The following is a 21,465-nucleotide window of genomic DNA, read 5'->3' on the forward strand; positions in this document are numbered from 1 at the left end:
CTGATGTAGGGTGAGGGCCGGGCACAGAGGTGGGCGCCCACAGCAGCAAAGCTCACCCTGAGGAGTTAGTGAATGTTTAAGGAAAATGAGTTCTCTTCTCCTCTCACCTGTAAGTCATCCCAAAGGATACCATGTCCTTGTATCACGTAAGTACCCACACCCTAGAGCCTTTTCCCCCAACGACCCCAAATCATGGAACCTTAGAGTCGGAAAGCCCTTATCCAGGTTTTTCTGATATGGGGATCGCTTCTGTCTCCTCTCCAGCCCCTGCTTGAATGCTTCCACGACTGGGACCTCACTACTCCATTTGTAATTGTCAATGTAATTGACAATTAATTGACAGTGTAATTGTCAACCATTGCTTTGGGTGACATTTTGTCCCTGCCTTTCCTCCCAGCTGGACTGCAGAAGCCTGGCAGAGGGGGAAGATCTCTTCGTTTGTTATCTCTAATATCTAAATGAATATCAGGCCGGCACGATGCGTGAAATACTGATACTTTTTTTCCCTCTTGCTCAGGGAATGTTTATTTAGCGTGTGCTACAGGCCAGGTACTGTTTTCCGTGCTCGGGATCCATCAGTTACCAAGACAAACTGGTTGGCTCTCCCTCAGCTTACATTCTAAGGAGGGGAAGAATGAACAATAAAATGAAGAAATGATATGCTGTTAGATGGCGATAAATGCTGTGAAGAGAAAAAACCCAGGTGAAAGGAAGACAGAAACGAGCCGTAGGAGGGAGGTGGTCAGGGAGGGCCTCTCCGGGGAGGTGTGACAGGAGGCACACAGCTCGGTGCTCCGTGTCGGTTGTTTAGAGATCGTCGGGTCACATGTGGTGGTGATCACTCACCTAGGACGGCTGTGCCGGCGTGATGGGCCCTGGGCGTGCTGGCCGGACCTCCACCCCTCTCTTCCCACGGCTCTGCGACAAAAGCACTGATACCTGCTGGGGCGCACGTGATACAAATTTATTTTTTCATTTTTTTTAACGTTTATTTGTGAGACAGAGAGACAGAGCACGAGCAGGGGAGGGGCAGAGAGAGAGGGAGACACAGGATCCGAAGCAGGCTCCGGGCTCCGAGCTGTCAGCCTGGAGCCCGACGCGGGTCTCGAACTCACCGGCCGCGAGATCGTGACCTGAGCTGAAGTCGGGGATGCTTAATCGACTGAGCCCCCGGCACCCCGGGGTGCACATGCTACTAATTTAGAGGGAGGCCTGCTGGGTCACAGTGGACAGAACCCAACAGGCCGGGTCTGTGTTTGCCACTTATTGGCGTCAGAGCCCCAAAGCACTGCATTGCACCTCAGATCCTCAGTTTTCTCATCTAGCAAACGAGAAGATGCTTACCTCGCTAGGGGGCTGCACGCTGTAGAGACTGTGCACGTAAAGCAGCTGACCCATCGTGCTCCACGGGCTGTAGTGCCGTGTGGACACAGAGATGCCGGCTACACCCGCCCGGGGTTATTGAGAGTGAGGGAGCTCCCTGCTTTCAGAGCTTCCTCTGCACCCAAGCTTCTGTCTGCTCTCAACATCGCGCGTGTTTTCCCCAACACGGTGCACCCGTCGGCAGGTTGGGTCGCGCGCCTTAATCGCGTAAGTGACTCAGTTTCCCCAGGCACGGTCCCCAGCTTTCCCGAGGCCGGGCTGCCGCTCATGCTGTGCCACCCCTCCAGGAATGCCTGGTCCCGGCCAGGCTAAGCCCTGCTAGTCCTTCCCGGCCCAGCCCCGGTGCCAGCGGCGGCCGGGCTCCCCCACCCCGCTCTTCCAAGTCCTTTGCTCCCCTGCCACTCCCGGCCCCGTCTGCCCCTCTGCTGCGCTTGTTTTTCTGACACTGCCGTCCACCCCCAACCACAGCCTGCGCCGGCCGTGCCCCTCGGTGGCCGCGAGCTCCTTGGGGGTCTGGCCGTTCAGCCTCCCACGCGCCTGGCGGCCCGAGGTGTGGTGCGACGATTGCCGGTTCCAGCTCAGTGTCAGAAGCCGCAGAGGAGGGCTGGGGAGGACCCCTGGATCACACCGTGGGTGACTCTGAAGACCATGGATTCCGGGGCGCCCGGGTGGCTCCGTCGGTGAAGCAGCCAGCTTCGGCCCAGGTCACCATCTCACGGTTCTGTGGGTTCTAGCCCCACGTCGGGCTCTGAGCTGCCAGCCTGGAGGCCACTTCAGATTCCCTCTCTCCCAGTCTCTCTCTCTCTCTCTCTCTCTGCCCCTCCCCTGCTGGCACCCTGTCTCAAAAAAAGAAAGGGAAAAAGAAAAAAAGACAAGAGAACGGGTTCCGCAGGGGGTAACAATCGCGAGAAACCAACAAAACAGCGAAGAAGTGGGAAAAAAAAGGCCATCACGAGCCAGGCCTCCGTGGCCTGACGTCGGTACGAGCCTCTTACAGGAGGCACGAGAATGTGGTTTGTTTATTGCCGCTTATCTACCGTGGTGCCCTTTCAGGCAAATGTGCTACCTTTTCTCTGTGCAGGGGACAGATGGCCACCGTCAACAGCACCGGGCGATCGTCTAACTACGTTCCGACAGCAGCACTTTACTTTCCCACGTGTGGCGTTGACTAGCAATTTGTCATTCGAGCCTCATGACAACCTTAGGAGACGTATCAGGTATACGTAGACGGCTCCCGTTTGACAGATGAAGAAAAACTGAGGTTAAGAAGGGACTTCCCCGCTTGCACGTAACTGGCAAACGGCAAACTACGCACCAGAAACCAGAGCCCGCAGCCCAGCGTCCCCACCCGCCGCCTCCGCCCGGACCCTACCCTCAGCACGCTCCGTCGGTGCCCTGGTCACACGGCTTGTGTGGGAAGCTGGGGAAAGGACTGCCTTCCTCCTCCGTAAGCTGCCTTTCCCAGGAGGGGTGCTTTGCAACAGGCCATCTTCACTCAACGAACAACGGAAACGAGTAGGCCAGCCCTGTCCCTTGGGAGGTTTACGGTGTCCGACTCCGATGAAAGGGAGTAACGTCACTGTCCCCTGTTGGGCCTTTGGAGGGACCAGGAGTTAACATTTCTACCGAGTAGGCACTCTGCAAGGTTGCAGACTGTTTACAATCTGTGTGCTGGTTTACCCTTACCCTTGACTTTGAAAAAGACGGACATTCTTGGTTCATAATAGCATACCGGCTTATTCCAGCCGTCCTCTCATCCGAGCTATTTACTTTCAAGCTTCCATTTTAATTTCTAAACAGGGAACTGCATCGGAGGGGCCGTCTCAGTTCCCGCTCTTGGATCCGGAATTACATATCTCGGCAGCATTTCTCAAGTGCACTTGAGGACTCAGAGACCGTAGGCTGAGAACTTGACATTGAAATTCAGTAAGGGATTCAGAGAACTCCGGTAACTACAGCGTCTCAACCCGAAACGGTTTCTTTGGTTTCTGCGGTTGAGTGAAATTACAACTAACATTTATGGAAAGTCGAGCCTATGCCGAGCATCATTCACATGTGTGTCTGCTCACTCCTCCCAGGCTTTCAAGGTGAATACCGCAGCCGGTTCCACAACTGAGGCACAGAGGGGCCACGCCGGATCCCAGAGCAGGGGGGTGACCCCTGGGATTTGGGGTGCGAGCACCCACCAGGGAGCAGAAATGTCTCTTCTGACCCTGCCTTTGCCTTTGTCTTCCTGTCTGACACCTGCCTCCCCGTTGGTCACGTTGCCCTTGTCCCCACCTGACATCTGACGTGGCCGGGCGGCAAGGGGAAGACTGAACCGGAGACCCGGGGGGGTCGGGCCCTGAGTGGAATCAATCAGCTTCTCCCCGGCCGGTTCCTGCCCCCCTGGGAAGAATGTACGATCTGTCCCAGTTACTTGACGATAAGAACCGTATTCGGCGCGTGATTATTTTCATGTAATCTAATGGACGGGATTTCCTATCGTTCAGAAGAAAGGACTTCTTAGAAACATCACGTATCGTTGACAAAAATGCCCGTTCTCCAAAGGTGCCACCAGCCCGGCCGCCCTCCTGCAGGTCTGGGTTCCCCGGGCGCCGGGCCTGCGGGGCTCTAAGAAGCATGGCTTTCTCCGGCAAGGTTCAGGGTGATCCCGCCAGGAATGGGCAGACCCCCTGCTTAGCCCACCTGCGTAGACCCCACTGCGGTCAGGGTCAGTGCCGGTCTTGGCCGCTGGCACCCCCACAAGGCCTCGCACGGGCGGGGAGGTCTGTGGATGCACGAGGGAGAGACTGACACAGCTCAGTCTAAGCAAAGCCCCCAGCTAATGAGAGAATCCCCAGCCAGGGTTTCCCACCCGCTGCCCCCCACCCCCCAGCCCTTCCTCTCTGTCTCTGTCTTGTGCCCATTCTCATTTCCTCCGCTCTCGTCCTGGCTTTCTTTGCTCCTTCTGTTTCTTGTTTGCTTCCCCAGCCCGAAAACCACACGGCTTTGAACCACACCCTCTTTGTCTCTTGGATCTCTTTCCCACAGCTCTTTTCTGTTGCGCTTTGGCTGGGTTTTCGTTTGTGGCTGAATTTCAAGGGTCTGACTGTGTACTTCTGCTCCCCCCACCCCCACCCCGGGGACACGCGGAGCCCCTGGTTCCTTGATTTCCATCCTTCTCCCTTCTCTCTCATATCGGATCCCCCCACCCCAGCCCTGGGGGGGGGGGGCACTCACTTCCCCCCCCCCCAGGTGCTCCTCTTACACCACCCCCAGGGCTCCCTCCAGCTCTCAGGCTCCTCAGGCCCCGCCCCAGGGAAGGCCCACGTTAGCGCCCCACCTGGGCTTTGCTTCCCTTTTTATGTTCTTTCTTTCTTTCTTTTTCTTTCTCTCTCTCTTTCTTTCTTTCTTTCTCTTTTCTTTCTCTCTCTCTCTTTCTTTCTTTCTTTCTTTTCTTTCTCTCTCTCTCTCTCTTTCTTTCTTTCTTTCTTGTACCATATGTTCTCGCTTGTGGAAGCCTCACCTGGGCGAAAGTCCTTGGAGAAACTGAGGCTGGGCCAAGGCTCTGCTGTTGCTCAGTCCTCCAAGGTGGCTGCCCCAGGGAAGGCACAGATCGGCGCCCCAGCCTTTGCAGGGGATGCACCTGCTGAGAGAGGCGTGCCATCCAGGTCCCCTTTTGCAGCCGAGGCCTCCCTGCCCTTCCCACACTTGCTCCCACTGACCCCCGACCCCCTCCTCCCCCCTTCGTCTTCCTGTGATGTGCCGCATGGAGGGGCTGTGCCAACGGCTCATCCCTCGTGGCCCTGCGTGTCCCATGCGCCCTCACGCGTCTTCCCGGCTATCTATGTCCAGGACAACCTTCTCCGTGCAAAAATGTCCAAGTTCCTCCTTAGCTGAGAGCACTCCTCGCTGATCCCAGACAGGCACCCAAGATTCTTCCTGCCACGCAAAGGAGAGCAGGGGGGCGGAGGTTGGGGAGAGGGGGTATCCTGCATAACACTTCTCTGGGGCTGCTGTGCCCCGGGGTCAGGCAGGCCTGCGGGAGGGAGACCACAAGGGACACAAACCGTGCTTGCTCATCAGAGCAGGTTTCTCCAGACTTTTAAGAGGGTGCACCCCCCACCGAGGAAAGAGTTAGGATGATTCACCCCATCAATATACGGACATCCGTCTATTAATATAGATATGACTCAGCTAATAGAGACACTGGTTGTAAGACAGAATGGGAAAGTAGAAGAAAAACAAGAAAGAAACATGTAAATGGCTTTAGTTTATTAAAAGTATAAAAAATGTTTTCTCCCACTGAAGCATTTATTTATTTTTTACTTTAATTTTTTAAAGTAACCTCATGCCCCATATGGGACTCAGACTCACCACCCCGAGATCAAGAGTCATTAGAAAATTCTGCTTCCACTCAAAGAGTAGAGTGTGAGAGTTTTTGAAGTTTACAACTGTAAATCTAACCTTTCTTTCGCCAACAAAAACGCCCTAACAGGAACACATTTCCAAACATCCCATTTTCAAAAGGCTGTGTCAGTAGCATATGTTTCTTCTAGGGGGAAAAAAAAAGAATTTGGGGTGCCTGGGTGGCTCAGTCGGGTAGGCATCCGACTCTTGATTTCTGCTCAGGTCACGATCTCACAGTTCGCAAGATGGAACCCTGCACTGACAGCCAGGAGCCTGCTTGGGATTCTCTCGCTCGCTCGCTCGCTCGCTCTCGCTCTCTCTCTGCCCCTCTCCCGCTCGCCCGCATACAGGTGCACACGCACGCTCTTTCTCTCTCAAAATAAGTAAGTGAACATTAAAAGAAAAAGAATTCTGTTCCCACTGATCGTTAAGGCATCTTTCTCTTGAAATGACGGATTTGTTGGCTTTTCGAAAATAAATGCTGGTGGCCCGGGACCGCCAGGTGGCCTGAGGGCCCGGCTGCCTTCCCTGCCGGCTGGATGATGAGGGTTCGCCCCGGAGAAGCAGGGGTCTCCGCTGTCACTGTGTGTCCACGTCTGGTTTCGGTACTGATGTTGTCAATCTGCCGTTTCTTCGCAGTGATCTCTTTAAAGCCACCCGTCCGTTTCTTCAAGGTTCAGTACAGCTAACCTCAAATAATAGAATACTACATCCACTTAACCAGACCCACACAAACTGCGATGAGTCACAACGCAACTGAAAATGAGTGGAGCTGTGAGGGTTCCCCCCGACACCCTTCTTGGAGGACCACCCTCTCTTTTTACTGGCTTTTCTGGCCAACCACACGACCTGTGAGCTTGCCATAAGGAGTGGATGAGGGTGCCAGCACCCATCAGTGTTTTAACTACTTGCAAAGTTTTTGTTTGTTTTAGGAAAAAATGAATAGAATTCTAATTTTTTCCTCCCCGCCATCGAAAGAGACTGCCGAGGGTGGCCCCCTAGGGACGGGGCAACGAGCAAGGGGCACCCGTGGGGCGTGCATGTTTGTTTCACGAACTCCCAGCATCGCGGTGGTTAAGCTGTGCCCTCTGCCCCATCCAGCTGTGGTGACAACAAAGGCCCGGGGCGAGCCTCCTCGATCGGGCATCTGACCATGTCACCTTCCTGCTCTAGAACCACTCTGGCTCCCCGTGGCCCTCTGAATAAAGCCCAGGTTCCTTAGTCTGATTCACAGACTAAGGCTGGGGCGCCTGGGTGGCTCAGTCCCACTTGGGCTCAGGTCTCACGGTTCACGAGTTCGAGCCCCGCATCGGGCTCTGTGCTGACAGCTCGGAGCCCGGAGCCTGCTTCCCATTCTGTGTCTCCCTCTCTCTTCCCCCTCCCCTGTTCGTGCTCCCTCTCTGTCTCAAAAATAAATAAACATTAAAAAAAATTTTTTTAAAGTGTCCACGCTGACCCGAAACAGGGCTGATGCGCCTCTTTCAGCCCTGTATTCCCCTCGCTCGGCAGCGAGGGCTGGCGGGTGCGTTTGTACAGTGGTTTTCAGTTTCGAATGGAAGCGGACGTCTCTCCTGCACCTGGTCTCCCACAGCCTCTGGGCCACCCGTCGTCGTGGTGGTGATGGTGTTTGAGTTGCCTGGGGGCAGAGGTGGCTCACGGTGGCTGCTCGGGGTCCCTCCCCTTCTTTCCGGTACTGTCTTCTCGATAGGGGCAAGAGAAGGTGTGGGGCCCCATCCTCATGGAATTGTGACCAACAGGATGACCAACAGGATGGAATTGTGACCAAGGGGAATTGTGACCAACAGCCTTGACCAAACGTGTGACTCCTGAGTAGTCTGGGGGACAGCAGCAAGTGGAGGCACCGGTTTAGGGTTCTGAAGCCGCCGAGCATCAGCATCCCAGGATTAACTGTGTCGCCTTCTCACGCCCTCTGGTGGCTGGAGGGAGTGCCCACCCTCACTTCCTCCCCCATGTTTGCAGCCCCCTGCCCAGCGAGGGCTCTCTGAAGCTGGGAACTTCGTCTTACGGATAGAAGGGGGGTGGGTGGGTATGTCCCCTCCCGTGTGGTATGAGGAGCTCACATAGCTTGAATACACCAGAAAAGCAACGTGCAAAGACATCGTCGACCTTCCCACAGGCGTTTCTCCATCATGAGTAACCAACAGGGACCCAGCTTGCCCGTGCACCATATGCGAGTTGAGCCTCTACGGTATAGGGCTCTTTGAATGTCAGTGTTATTGAGGTTTTGATAATTATGTACCTTCAAAAGATGTTCAATGTAATTCTGATCATACTCCTCTAAAAATGCCTCAGATTAAAAGCTTTTGCTGGCTCTTTAGACCGTGGGCCTGCAATTATAGAAAATGAACTGCATTTTAGCTTTCCATTGAAATTAATAACAACGGTTCCCCAGTTGACTCTGTGAATAGTTAATGGAACAAACAGGATACTTCAGTACAATATGGGTTGGAAAGCCATTTGAGCGAGATTCTGGGTTTCAAATGGGAAAATAATTCATACGATGCAAACCTTTCTCATATGCACTCTGAGCAGTGGGTGTTTCTCTGAAATGAAAACTAAGCTATTGAGCGAATGATTAACCGCACCTCAGTCTGCGTGTTACTCCCCTGAAAGCCGGACTCAGGTAAATAATCTAGCACGTGGTAGTTAGCCCCGCCAGAGACCTTGCACCAAGACGGGTCCCCTTGTTTGACAACCAAGAAACATGTTCACCAACTTGAGCGTCCTCCACGGACACTGAGCTGGAAAAGGAGAGAGAGAAGTGGAGTCTGGCCGACCGACCCAGAGCAAACCAAACCCTGCAAAGTGAGTATTCTCGTTCCCATTTTGTAGATGTAGAATTAAGTAATTTGCCTGGTGTACCTCCTCCGGCCAGGCAGTCCCTCCCCATTCGAGACACCTGCAGTGGACATATAGGCTCAGGACGCCGGTGTCTGCACCCTCCCTCCGTCCATCTCTGTTCCTACCTCCATGCCTGGTCCTGTCGCTGAGAAGGGACTTTAGGGACGCTTCGGCTCTGGACGTTCGATTTTGACTCCTTCCCACCAAATCCAAACCGACCTGCTTCGGTGGAGGGAAGGGGTGGGGGGCACAGGTCTCATCTTCATAAGATGTAGGCCTAGGGAGAAAGTTCACAATTAGACGAGTCAGGGCGCTGGCGGTTACAAGAAAACTAAGAGGGATAAGAACGAAACGAACGTAAACAATTGCTAAGAAAGACGCACAAGAGGCGAAGACCCCTCTCCGCCTCTCCTCACTCAGAAATTCAACTGTGGAAGGCACAGTTGTGTCTCCTTGTGATGTTGCACGCTGCGTGCGTTCACATTCCCATCACTCCTTGTGTCACTCACCCACGAAACACTAGGAAGAGGATGAGCCACATAGAAACATTACACCTAGAACCTAGTAGAAGATTCTGGAAAAGTCAGAGGCAGTTACGGACATTGCACACGCCGTGGGCGTTCGGCCCAGTACAAACACCTTAGTAAGAACTCCCCCGCCCCTCCGAACTAAGGGTGAAATGGTCTGCCAGCACAGTCTCCATGGCAAAAGTGATTTAAAAGAAAAAAAAAAAAAAAGATTTCTGAGCTGTGGAATTCATGCTGTTACGCTCAGAGCTGTTAAGACGCGGTTGGAAAATGATATTAACCAATTTTCACCGCTTCGGCGTCAAGGGAGAAGAGACTGTCATGTCGCAAGTCAGGGTTCTATCTTTGGGGGAAGCCTAGGTGACTTTTTACCTCAAAACGGCACAGATCTGGGGGGGTGGGGGTGGCTTATAGGTTAGATGACCAGATATCAGGACAAGAAAAAGATCCCGATGCGCTGATGGGGAACGGATACGCTTTTAAGAGGTAAAATGCTTCATTTCACTTCAAGTAATGAACTGCGTCAAGATGGGGGCGAGGTTGGAAATTCTAGGCAGCCACAAATCCCGTATGAATTAACAGGCCACTTGCTTCTTGTGCAGTTTCCAGCTGTAGTAAGCCCGTTGGAGCCGCGTCTACAGAAAGGGAGGGAGTGGCCCCCGTGGTCCTTTGTCCTAAGCACATGGCGTCCAGTCCTTGTGGGATCTGGACCGTGTCCAGAAGGCCGCTCTGAAAACCGTGTCATCTGACGTATGATTGAGGAAACTGGAGATGTTCACCCGCGAATAACCCAGGGCGCACACCTGCTGTCTTCCTAAATTTGCAAGACTGCCTGTCTGGAAGCGAGCAGACGTGTTCTGCGTCTCCGGGGGGCCGAACTGGTGCTGCCACTGGGAATCACAGGGAGGTGGGACTCAGGGTGAGGGAGGGGGAGTTCCTTACAATTCCACGCGTTTCAGCATATAACCCGATCTCGGGAAAGTTTCCTCTGCAGACCAGAGGGATATAGGGAGGGGTCCTGTGCTGGGAGAGAAGCTGGATGAGGTGACATCTGAGGACCCTTCCAACTCTGAGATGCTGGCTGGTGCCACTGGGACCGAGAGGTGTTTTCAGGGACCAAGTCTCTCCATCAAGTCCCCTTGGGGTAGCACCGGGGCTTGCAGCGACGTCTCTGGTGGCGGATGTTTGAGGAAAGAGTGTTGGAGCGCCATTGGTGTTGGAGGTCATATCAACAAAGGTAAAGGCTTTTCCTCCTGCCCCCTTTCTTTCTAGAAGGAGGGTAGGTCTGACTGAGAAAAGCATGCAGAGAACCGAGGCAGCTGTTGTAGGGTACTTCTGACAGTCGGCTCAAAGCACAATTCCGGGGACGGTTGTAGGGACCGTCCCTGGAATGGAATAGAATAGGGCTATAGAGAATAGCCGTTCTACAGAGCACGTTGCTGTGCTGACAGTCCCTACGGTGGGGTCCCTCTGCACTTTCTGGGCCGGAGTTGCCTTTATTAATGGAACTTGGCTAATAGCGACAGGGCGTTGAGCCACACGGTCTGCTCCCCAGCGAGGGACAGTGGGCAGAGGATAGGAGAGGGTGGGGAGTTGTGGATCACGGACGTGTCCGAGTCCCGGAAGTGGCAGGTGAAGACTTTCCAGACTTGGGCAGAGCCAGGACCATTGCCCAACCCCAATCCAGTGCTGTCCCCACCTTCTCAGTGTGCCCACCACGCAGGCTGACAGATAAGAAATGGGATGATGGCAAGGCATAGGGGAAAGTGATAGATCGCAGTTAATGATTTTAAAAAAAGGAAAGGAAATCAAGCGTGCTTCCTTCCTTAGTGAAGAGGCTTCTCCTCCAGCCTGATTTCGGCTCCTGCAGGGCGGGGAGCCTTGTTGGGGGTTCAGAGGAACAGCCACCATTTCGGTCACGACCATCGCTGTCTCCTTGCCACAGGGCCGGTTACCTGCCCTCCTTTCCCTGCACTGCGGTTGGTCCCACGCTGTAAGCATTGCTGCTGCTCAGGGGGGGACATGAGCAGAGCCCCAGACGGGCTGGGCATGGTGTGGAGCTGGAAAAGGGGAATCTGGAGCCAGATGTGACCTGTGGCAGCCATTTTCTACACCGTGGCAGCCATTTCCCACACTCAGCCTGTTTCCTTGTCCGGTAACGGCACCTGCTTCAAGGTCCGGTGTTGGAATCCCACGAGCCAAACCAGGATTGTGGAAAGCTTTGTGGCCAAAGGCATGATGGGATTTCCTCCCGGTAGAAGGTCACCTGCTGTTTGCCCCTGACGGAGGTCGGCAAGTGACACCCACAAGCACTCTGGGGATGCCGGGTCGTCTTGGGGAGTCTGCCTGGCTGTCTCCCCATAGCAATGCTCCCCTCCCTCACCTGGGGCTCTGGGTGGCCGGCAGACTGTGCCAGCGTGACTGAGCAAAGAGTCTCTCGTGACAGCCTGCAAACTGTCCTCCAGTTCTGGGCCAGCGTGTCTTCTGTTACCTCGCTGAAACAGACACCCAGAGAACACCGCCTTCCGAGCGCCCCATGAGGACGCGTCCGTGCGACAGCTTCCGGAGCCACAGCTTGCTTTAAAAGCAAGCCAGTGGCAACCCACCAAGGCTCACCGACTTCTGACTCACGCATCGAACTCGACTTGCCAGCGCTGTGCCGCTAAACTGCGTCCGGTGGGGGAGCCGAGGGGAAGTCCTGATGGGGAGCGTCTCCCGCTGCCCCCTGGTCTGAACACTCCCATTGCGGCCACTTTCAGGCCATCAACGTGGTGTCACTGAATGCAGCGGTGGCTGTTGGGGGCTGGTAGGACCCGGCTCCAACTCAACGCTGCTTGAGATTCAGACTAATGTCCATGATAGTTTCTCAGGCAGAATGTTCTCCAGGAAACCACGCGGCTCTGGCACTCGCTCATCCTCCGATTTTAAAGCAGCGTAAGCACGGTGATTCAGCTCAGTTGGGCGCTACAAAACAGTCCCAAGGACCGGAGGGGCCTCTGAGAGAATGCGCGTGGATGGACAGGCGGTCCACATGCAGGAACCTCCTTACTCGTTTTACCCAACAACGAACGTTTTCCAGAGCTTGAAAGACTCGATGCTGGACAAAGACACGCACGGAAGGGCTTTGGGACCCTCTTCACACTTCGTTCCTTGGCCTGGGGTTGACAGAAAAAGGTCAAGCTTCTTTGCTTTTGCCACTGACTGGGGAGTGGGCCCCTCCCCGGAGGGAGAATGTCTCCTGGCCGTGAGCAAGGAAGGTGCCAGCCTGTGGCTCAACCACGGGAGCCCATCAGCCCTCAGCAACAGTGAAGTCTAGGACCTTCAGCCAGACCGTGCCCGGATCCAACTTCTTAAACGTGTTTTAAGTTAGAAAGGGGATTGGCAATTGCCCATGACGTTTTCCTAACATTCCAAAAATGTAAACATGACCGGGGCACCTGGGTGGCTCGGTCAGTCAAGCGTCCGACTCTTGGTTTCGGCCCAGGTGGTGATCTCACGGTTCCTGGGTTCAAGCCCCAGGTCGGTCTCCGTGGTGATAACGAGGAGCCTGCTTGGGATTCTCTCTCTCCCTCTCTCTCTGCCCCTCCCCTGCTCACGCCCTCTCTCTCACACACAAAATAAACTTCAAAAAATGTAAACATAACGTACGTACGGTAAAAATGCACAGACCATGAATGTGCCCCTTGATGAATTTCAAAAAGACCACGCCCAAAGGCATTGCCACGACTGGTCTTTCTCTCATATTTGCAGGTGCTGAGCTACGGAGTTGGCGGACTTCCCACGCACCTGTGTCCCTTTTCTTCCTGAGCAAGGAGATCTCTGCACCAGATGGGTTTTGCCCCCGGGGACTTTCCACTGTGAACAGGCCAGGCCTGACTGGGCTAAGAGGAGAAACTCCAGCCCCGGGGTGGGGTTGACGGCGCCCTGCAATTTGGGCACAAGGTGGCCGGTAGCCCTCCCGGGCTGACGCAGAGTCTCTTCCAGACCGGAAGACCGCCTTGGGTGGGGTGACCTTGTGCCGGAACCAGGGAAGCACGGAGCCCACGACGGCTCCCACCTCCCAGCGGCACAGACAGGGAGCTGGAGAACTGAGCCCGTGGCTCCCCAGCACCTGAGGGAGACTCAGCCCGCCCACTGGGGACACCCGGCGGTGCAGCCAAAGCCCAGGAACTGGGAGCTGATGCAAGTCACGGACGTGACCCTGGATCCCGAACGCCTTCTATCTCCTCCCTCCGCGCCCAAATGGTCGCTTCCTCCTCTGTGATCTGCACGGGACGCTTGCGATACACGCGGCCAATCCGGCAAACCTCGAGGGGCGCGGCTGCCGTTCCCGGGGTGAACGACACTGACGCCGTCACCCCGGAGCTGAGGGGGTACGGGGCTCCACAGATGCCTGCAGCCAAGGGTTACTGGAGCCCAGGGTCCGCAGGACGCTTCTTTGAGGAGACTGCGTGGGTCCGTGGGCCTCGGTGGGTGAGAGCAAATGGCTGGAGACAGTCCAGAGAGAGTGCGGAAAAGCTCAGGTATGTTCCAGAAGGCAAGGACCTCGGTAAGAGAGTGGCCGGGAGAACCGTGCGGCCACCTGCGGCTGCGAAGGGCTGGGACCAGAGGAGGGAGGCTCCTGCGCGAAACCAGGTGGAGCTTCACCCCCGGGCTCAGGGGCAGCCCTTGGAGCAAGTAAGCGCAGGGCATGACAGGCTCTGCTTGTGTTCCCAGCGGATCATTTGGGGCCCTCTGGGATCCCTTCTCAGCGCAGCAACGCCCCCCTACTTGCTGTAAGCTCCTCGTGGGCGGGGCGGGGTCCCCGCCCTGTGGACGCTTAGTGGAGGTCTGCTGGGGACCTGAGCAGCATCACACGTGTAATTCACCCCCCACGCCCTCTGGACAAGCCGAGGCCAGCAGCCTTTGCTCCAGTTTTGGCATAAATTCCAGCTGAGAAGGCATGTGGATGCTCCCACTGTCTCTTGAAAACCTTCAAAGATTCCATTTTCCTCCAGCAAGACTAGAGCTTTAAAAAAAGAAAATGCTCTCAGGACGCCTGGGTGGCTCAGTCGGTTGAGCGTCCGACTTGGGCTCGGGTCACGATCTCACGGTTTGCGGGCTCGAGTCCCACATCGGGCTCTGTGCCGACAGCTCGGGGTCTGGGACCTGCTTCGGATTCTGCGTCTCCCTCTCTCTCTGCCCCTACCCCACCCCTTGTCTCTCAAAACTAAATAAACATTAAAAAAAATTTTTTTAAATGCTCTCATGAATTTTGGAAACATGCTTACTCTGCCTGTGACTTGTTTTTTAACCTATCTTTCAGTTTTTAAAGATTCTAGAATATGTAATAGAAACAAAATAATGCCTGTAAGATTGAGGCATAATAATACAATGAACACCATGAACCCACCACCTGGCCTGAGAACGAGAAGGTCACCAAGGTCACCAAGAAGGTCACCAAGGTCACAAGAACAAGAAGGTCCCTCCATGAATGCACCCCCGTGCCTCATCCTCAACCCCGGGATAACCACTTTTCAAAATTTTCTCTTTATCAACTCCTTGCTTTTTTATCTGTGGTTTTATAACATGAGGCTTCGTTTTGCTTGATTTGAACTCCATAAAGTATTATACTCTATGTTGGCTTTTCTGAGACTTCTTTTGATACACGTTTCTTTTAAGATTCATCCTTACTTTTGCATGTTGCTAACAGTCATCCATTTTCACTGCTGTATAATATTCCACTGGGTAATCTCATCACGATATACTTACCCATTCTCCCACGATGGACATTGCAGTTGTTACGAGTTTTTGTCTACCCTGAACCATGCTACTGTGAATACTCTTCTTTTTTTTAATTTTTTTTACATTTATTTATTTTTGATAGAGACAAACAGAACACAAGTGGGGGAAGGGCAGAGAGAGAAGGAGACACCAGGCTCCGAAGCAGGCTCCAGGCTCCGAGCTGTCGGCACAGAGCCTGACGCGGGGCTCAAACTCACAAACTGAGTGATCATGACCTGAGCCGAAGCCGGACGCTCGACCAACTGAACCACCCAAGTGCCCTGGTATGACTATTTCTTATCGACTTTTTATTGTTCTTTAAAAATAATTCTTAACTGATTACATATATCCTAAAAAAACCAATTCCCAGCTTATGAATAAACTATTTTGGGGGCACCAGGGAGGCTCATTCAGTTAAGTGTCCCACTCTTGATTTCAGCTCAGGCCATGCTCATGCTTCATGGGATCGAGCCCCGTGTCAGGCTCTGTGCTGAATGTGGAGCCTGGTTGGGATTCTCTCTCTCCCTCTCTCTCTGCCCCTCTCCCACTTGTGTGCGCGCACACACACACACACACACATGCATGGGCTCTCTCTCTCTCTCAAAATAAACATTTAATTTGGAATAATATAGATTTACAAACGAGTTGCAAAGATAATACAGAGAATTACCACCTACTCATCGCTCAGTTCTCCCCAGTGTTGACATCTTACACCCCCAAGGTGCCTTTGTCATAACCAAGAAACCAACATTGGTATCTGTTACTATTAACTAACCTCTAGACTTTCTTCAGATTTCACCAGTTTTTCCAGCAATATCTTTTTGCTGTTTCAGGAGCCAATCCAGGATACCACTGTGCATTTCATGTAAGTTATCTTAATTCCCTTTATCTCGTCTTTTGATGAATAGAATCTTTAATTGTAATGTAGTTGCATTTTTCATTTATAATTAGTACTTTGGGGAACTTGCTTAAGAAGTTCTTCCTTGTGTCTACATCATGATGATTTTCTTCTATATTTAGGTTTTGCTTTTCACATTAGTCTTTCTTCTGTCAGAACCCATCTTTGTGCATCATGTCAGACAGAGACCCAATTTCATTTTCCCTCCTATAATAATAGCTGCATAACGAGACTTTATATGTAATATGAAAGTCCCTCCGCTTTTTTCTTCTTTAAGAATTCCTTGTCTATTCTTGGTTCTTTACCCTTACATAAAATTTTAGATTCAGCTTGCTAAATTCCTTGAATAATCCTTATTCCTTAAATAAGCCTGTTGGGATTTGGATTGGAATTGCACTGAAATTACTCAGAGAGAACTGACGTCTTCGCAATATTACATTTACAATGTCAGTATCTTCTATCCGTGAACTTCTTGTTCTCTACATTGATTTTGGTCTTGTAAAATATGCTCTAAGTCTTCCTTTTTTGTAATAAATAAATGTTTCAATGGCTTTTAATTTTTTCTCTAAAAAGAAAGAAATTTGATGTTAGATTTATACCTACACATTTGATGCTTTTGCTGTTATCGTAAATAATATATGTTTATATTACATTTTCTAAGTTTATTGCTATTGCATAGAAGTCCCATTGGTTTTTTTTTTAATTCTTTACATTGAGGAAATTCACAAATCGTAGAAGTTGTCCTTTTAAAGTGTCCCATTTAGTGCGTTCACAAAGTTGTGCAACCATCACCACTAAATCCAGAACGTTTTCATCACCCCGAAGAGAGCCCCTGTACCTATGAACAACCAATCCCTAATTCTCCTACCCCAGACAACTAATTTACTTTCTATCTCTAAGGATTTGCCTATCCTGGACACTTCGTATAACTGGAATCCTGCAACATGCAGTCTCTTATGACTGGATCCTTGCACTTAACATTACATTTTCAAGGTTCATCTACATTTAGCATGTATCAGTACGTTATTCCTTTTTATAGCTGAATAATATTCCACTGTAGGGATATCCTATACTTTGTTTATCTGGTCATCAGTTGATGGCCATTAGATGGTTTCCACTTTAGCTGTTATGAAGAATGCTATGAACCTTCACGTACAAATTTTTGTATAAACATGTGCGTTCAATTCTTCTGGATGCATACTCAGGAGTATAATTGCTGGGTCATATGGCAATTCCGTGTTTAACTTTTAGACAAACTGTCAAACTGTTTTTCTCTCTCTATATATATATAATGTTTATATATATATATATATATATATATATATATATGGTTTTATATATATATATATATATATGGTTTTATATATATATATAAGGTTTTATATATATAAGGTTATATATATAGCTTATATATAAACTATATATACATAAACTTATAATATATAATATATATATAAACTTATATATATATAATTTATTTATTTATTTTGAGAGAGAGAGAAAGAAAGCACAAGCAGGGGAGGGGCAGAGAGAGCAGGAGAGAGAATCCCAAGCAGGCTTCGAGATATCGACACGGAGCCCAGTGCAGGGTTTGAACCCACCAACCGTGAGATCATCACCTGAGCCAAAATCAAGAGTCAACCAACTCAGGATACCTAGGTGGCTCAGTCTGGCTGAGCGTCCGACCTTGACTCAGGTCATGATCTCACCGTTGGTAAGTTCTAACCCCACCTCGGGCTCTGTGCTGACAGCTCAGAGCCTGGAACCTGCTTCCGATTCTGTGTCTCCCTCTCTCTGCCCCTCCCCCACTCACACTCCGTGTCTCTCTTTCTTTCTCAAAAATAAATAAACATTTTTAAAAATTAGGGGAAAAAAAGAGTCAACCGACTCAACAGAGTGAGCTATACCCAGGTGCTGAACACCTTTTTATGTGTTTATTGGCCATTTGTATACCTTTCTCAGACAAACGTGTATTCAAATCCTTTGCCCGTTTTTAAATCGGGTTGTGTGTCTTTTCATTGTTGAGTTGTGAGCATTCTTTATATATTCTGGAAAAAAGTCCCTTATCAGATGTATGATTTGCAACTATCTGTCCTCTATTCTATGGGTTGCCTTCTTATTTTTTTTTTTATAGTAAAGCACAAGATTTTCACCGTGATGAAGTTCAATTGATCTGTTTTTATTTTTTTCTTTTGTCACTCATGCTTTTTAACGGTGGCAGAAAAGACACATGTCCCTTAAAATCAGGAACAAGACAAGGTGTGTGTTTGATTTAAGGAGCTCACATCTTGCTTCACCTCCACCGACATTAGCGGTTGCTTCATGAGAAAACATGTGACCCACGCCAAGTCCACCGGCCTCTTCAGTGGCATCTGTCCACCCGAACCTGGGAGACAAGAACCCAGTCTCTCCTCTTTGATTGGAAAAATACAAAAATTCACCCAGAAATAACCACCCCGGCTCCCCTAGGGAGTGAAGAAGCTTATTTGCAGGAACGGCAAAATCTCCTGCTTCTTCTCTCTTCTCTGACCTCCCTAAGCCTCAGTTTTCCTGCTGGGAAAACTGGAATAATTCTTACCTCATGGGTTGCTACGAGTATTAAATAAAATAATGATTACAGAATTAGCACCAAGCCTCACTAGACCCTCCCTGTCAATTTTGCTAGACTTGCAAGATTATTCTGCGTTTGCAGCTGTGCAATTCCTACCCCCACAACCACCCATGGAGATTGTGGAAGGACTCATTCTCCCTCCAACATGCTAACTTGAGAAAGGAGCAAATCAGGGGCCCCTGGATGGCTCAGTCGGTTGAGCGTCTCACTTCAGCTCAGGTCATGATGTCACAGTTCCTGAGTTCGAGCCCCATGTGGGGCTCTGTGCTGACAGCTCGGAGCCTGGAGCCTGCTTCGGATTCTGTGTCTCCCTCTCTCTCTCTGCCTTTCCCCGGCTCACATTCTGTCTCTCTCTCTCTCTCTCTCTCTCTCTCAAGACTAAATAAACATTTTTAAAAGATTTTAAAAAAAGAAAGGAGCAAATATGATTCCCTTTACTGCATGCCAAGAGATACAAAACACGTACAATTCAACATTTCTTAGTGCCTTTGAACCCTAGTGGTTTTGGGCACATAGTGTATGTTTCATTTGCTCCCTCTCTCTCTCTGCCTTTCCCCGGCTCACATTCTGTCTCTCTCTCTCTCTCTCTCTCTCTCAAGACTAAATAAACATTTTTAAAAGATTTTAAAAAAAGAAAGGAGCAAATATGATTCCCTTTACTGCATGCCAAGAGATACAAAACACGTACAATTCAACATTTCTTAGTGCCTTTGAACCCTAGTGGTTTTGGGCACATAGTGTATGTTTCATTTGCACCGATAATTCTCACCTGCTAAGGGTGTTTCCAGAATGCTAACTCCATCTTGAAAGTTTTGAAAACGTAATTATTTTTTTAATGTTTATTTTTTTAAAGTATTTAATGTTTATTTTTGAGAGAGAGAAACATACAGAGCACAAGCAGGGGAGGGGCAGAGAGAAAGGGAAACACAGAATCCAAAGCAGGCTCCAGGCTCTGAGCTGTCAGCACAGAGCCCGATGCGGGGTTCGAACCCCCAAACGGTGAGATCCTCACCTGAGCCGAAGTCAGACACTTAACAAACTGAGCCACCCAGACACCCCAGATGTTTATTTATTTATTTATTTTGAGAGAGAGAGGTAGAGAGAGGGGGATAGAGAGCATCCCAAGCAGTTTCCACACTCAGCACAGAGCCTGACCCGGGGCTCAGTCCCACTACCACGAGATCATGACCTGAGCCGATATCAAGAGACAGACGCTTCATCGACTGAGCCGTCCATTCTGCCTCCCTCAGCCCTTGGCAGCCACCTTTCCACTTTTTGCCTCTATGAGTCTGACTGCTGTAGGTACCTCACGTAAGTGGCATCATACAGGATTTGTCTGTGATTGGCTTATTTCACTTAGCATGATGTCCTCCGGGTTCACCCATGTTATAGAACATGTCAGAACTTCACTCCTTTCGAAGTCTGAGTACCGTTCCATTGAATGGATGTGCCACAGTTTGCTTCTCCGTTCATCTGTGGACACTTGGGTTGTTTCCACCTCTCGGCTGTTGTGAAAAGGGCTGCTATGCACGCGGGCTTACAAAGAGCTCTCCGTGACCCTGCTTTCAATTCTTTTGAGTATATAGCCAGTGGCTCATAAGAGGTTTTGAGAGAGAGGAGGTGGGCGGGGTGCAGGCGTGAGCGGGGCAGGGGCAGAGAGTGGGGGGAGGGGGGGTTGCGGGGAGAGGGAGTCCCAGACTCCTCTCTGTCAGCACAGAGCCCCCTACAGGACTGGATCTCACAGACCGTGAGATCACGACCTAAGCCAAAACCAAGAGTCAGACGCTTAACCAATGGAGCCACCAGGCACCCCAGCTCCTACGATCGTTAAGAAAGAAAGAAGTTTCTAGAACTCCAGCACGAGCCCTCCCGAGGATTATTACCGCATGGTATTATCACCAGTGAAGGCCCTGGGGCTCCGGGAAGACGGCAGCTTGCCCAAAGTGTCCCACACAGATCACGAGACAAGATGTACCTACAGCGTGGCCCATCTGCTTCCGGGCCCACGTTCTTCCCACTGACATTTGCGATCTCTGTCCCCAAACAGAAAATTACTGGGGATAATCAGTGGGTCCCCAAAAGGCACCACTTTCTCATGCACGAGGGACAAAACAGAAAACAGAGTGAATGAAGAAGTTCCATTCACCGAAGCTGTAAAAAATGTGCTTGGGAAGCAACCTGGTATAAGATCTGTTGAAGAATATTATAGAATTCTTATCAGAGAAATAAAGGAAGAATCGAAATTTGGGAGTTGGGGCTCTGTTTCAGGCTAGTAAGATTCGGAATGGTAAAGCTCAGAAAACTCCTTCAGTTCATTAGAGATAGGGCTCGAAAACTAAGATTTTCACAAAAATTATACTAATAATCCACCTGGACAGGTAAATAAATAGGCGAGAGTACTGCACTGGGGGAAGAGAATAAAACAGATCAGGAGAACTCACTTCGCAGATCATTATAAAATATATTATCAAATGATAATCAGTAGGGATGTCTGACATTGGCTTAAGAACAGGGAAAAATAGGGGCACCTGGGTGGCTCGGTCGGTTAAGCGTCCGACTTCAGCTCAGGTCGTGATCTCACGGTTCTTGAGTTCGAGCCCTCGCCGGGCTCTGTGCTGACAGCTCAGAGCCTGGAGCCTGCTTCAGATTCCGTGCCTCCCTCTCTCTCTGCCCCAACCCACTCGCGTTCTGTCTCTGTCTCTCTCAAAAATAAATAAACATTAAAAAAAATTTTTTTAACTTAAAAATAAATAAATAAAACATAAAAAAATATATGTTTAAAAAAAAAAAGAACAAGAAAAAATAGTCAAGAAAATGAAGCATAGCTTCCAGGTGTATCCTAAATTTCACGAGAGCTATTCCCGGGATTAACCTGGAACAAGAAAAAAATGGGAAAGGAAATAACTTTTAACAAGCGTCACTGAAGAAACTGAGTGACAATTACCTCTACTATTTAACGAGTATTAACTCTGTGCCAGGGGTTATTCTAAGCAAGAATTTACTTAACGACGTCATGAGGCATGTTCTAT

This window comes from Panthera onca, chromosome A1, assembly GCF_046562875.1.
Source record: "Panthera onca isolate mPanOnc1 chromosome A1, mPanOnc1 haplotype 2, whole genome shotgun sequence".
Classification (NCBI taxonomy): Eukaryota; Metazoa; Chordata; class Mammalia; order Carnivora; family Felidae; genus Panthera; species Panthera onca.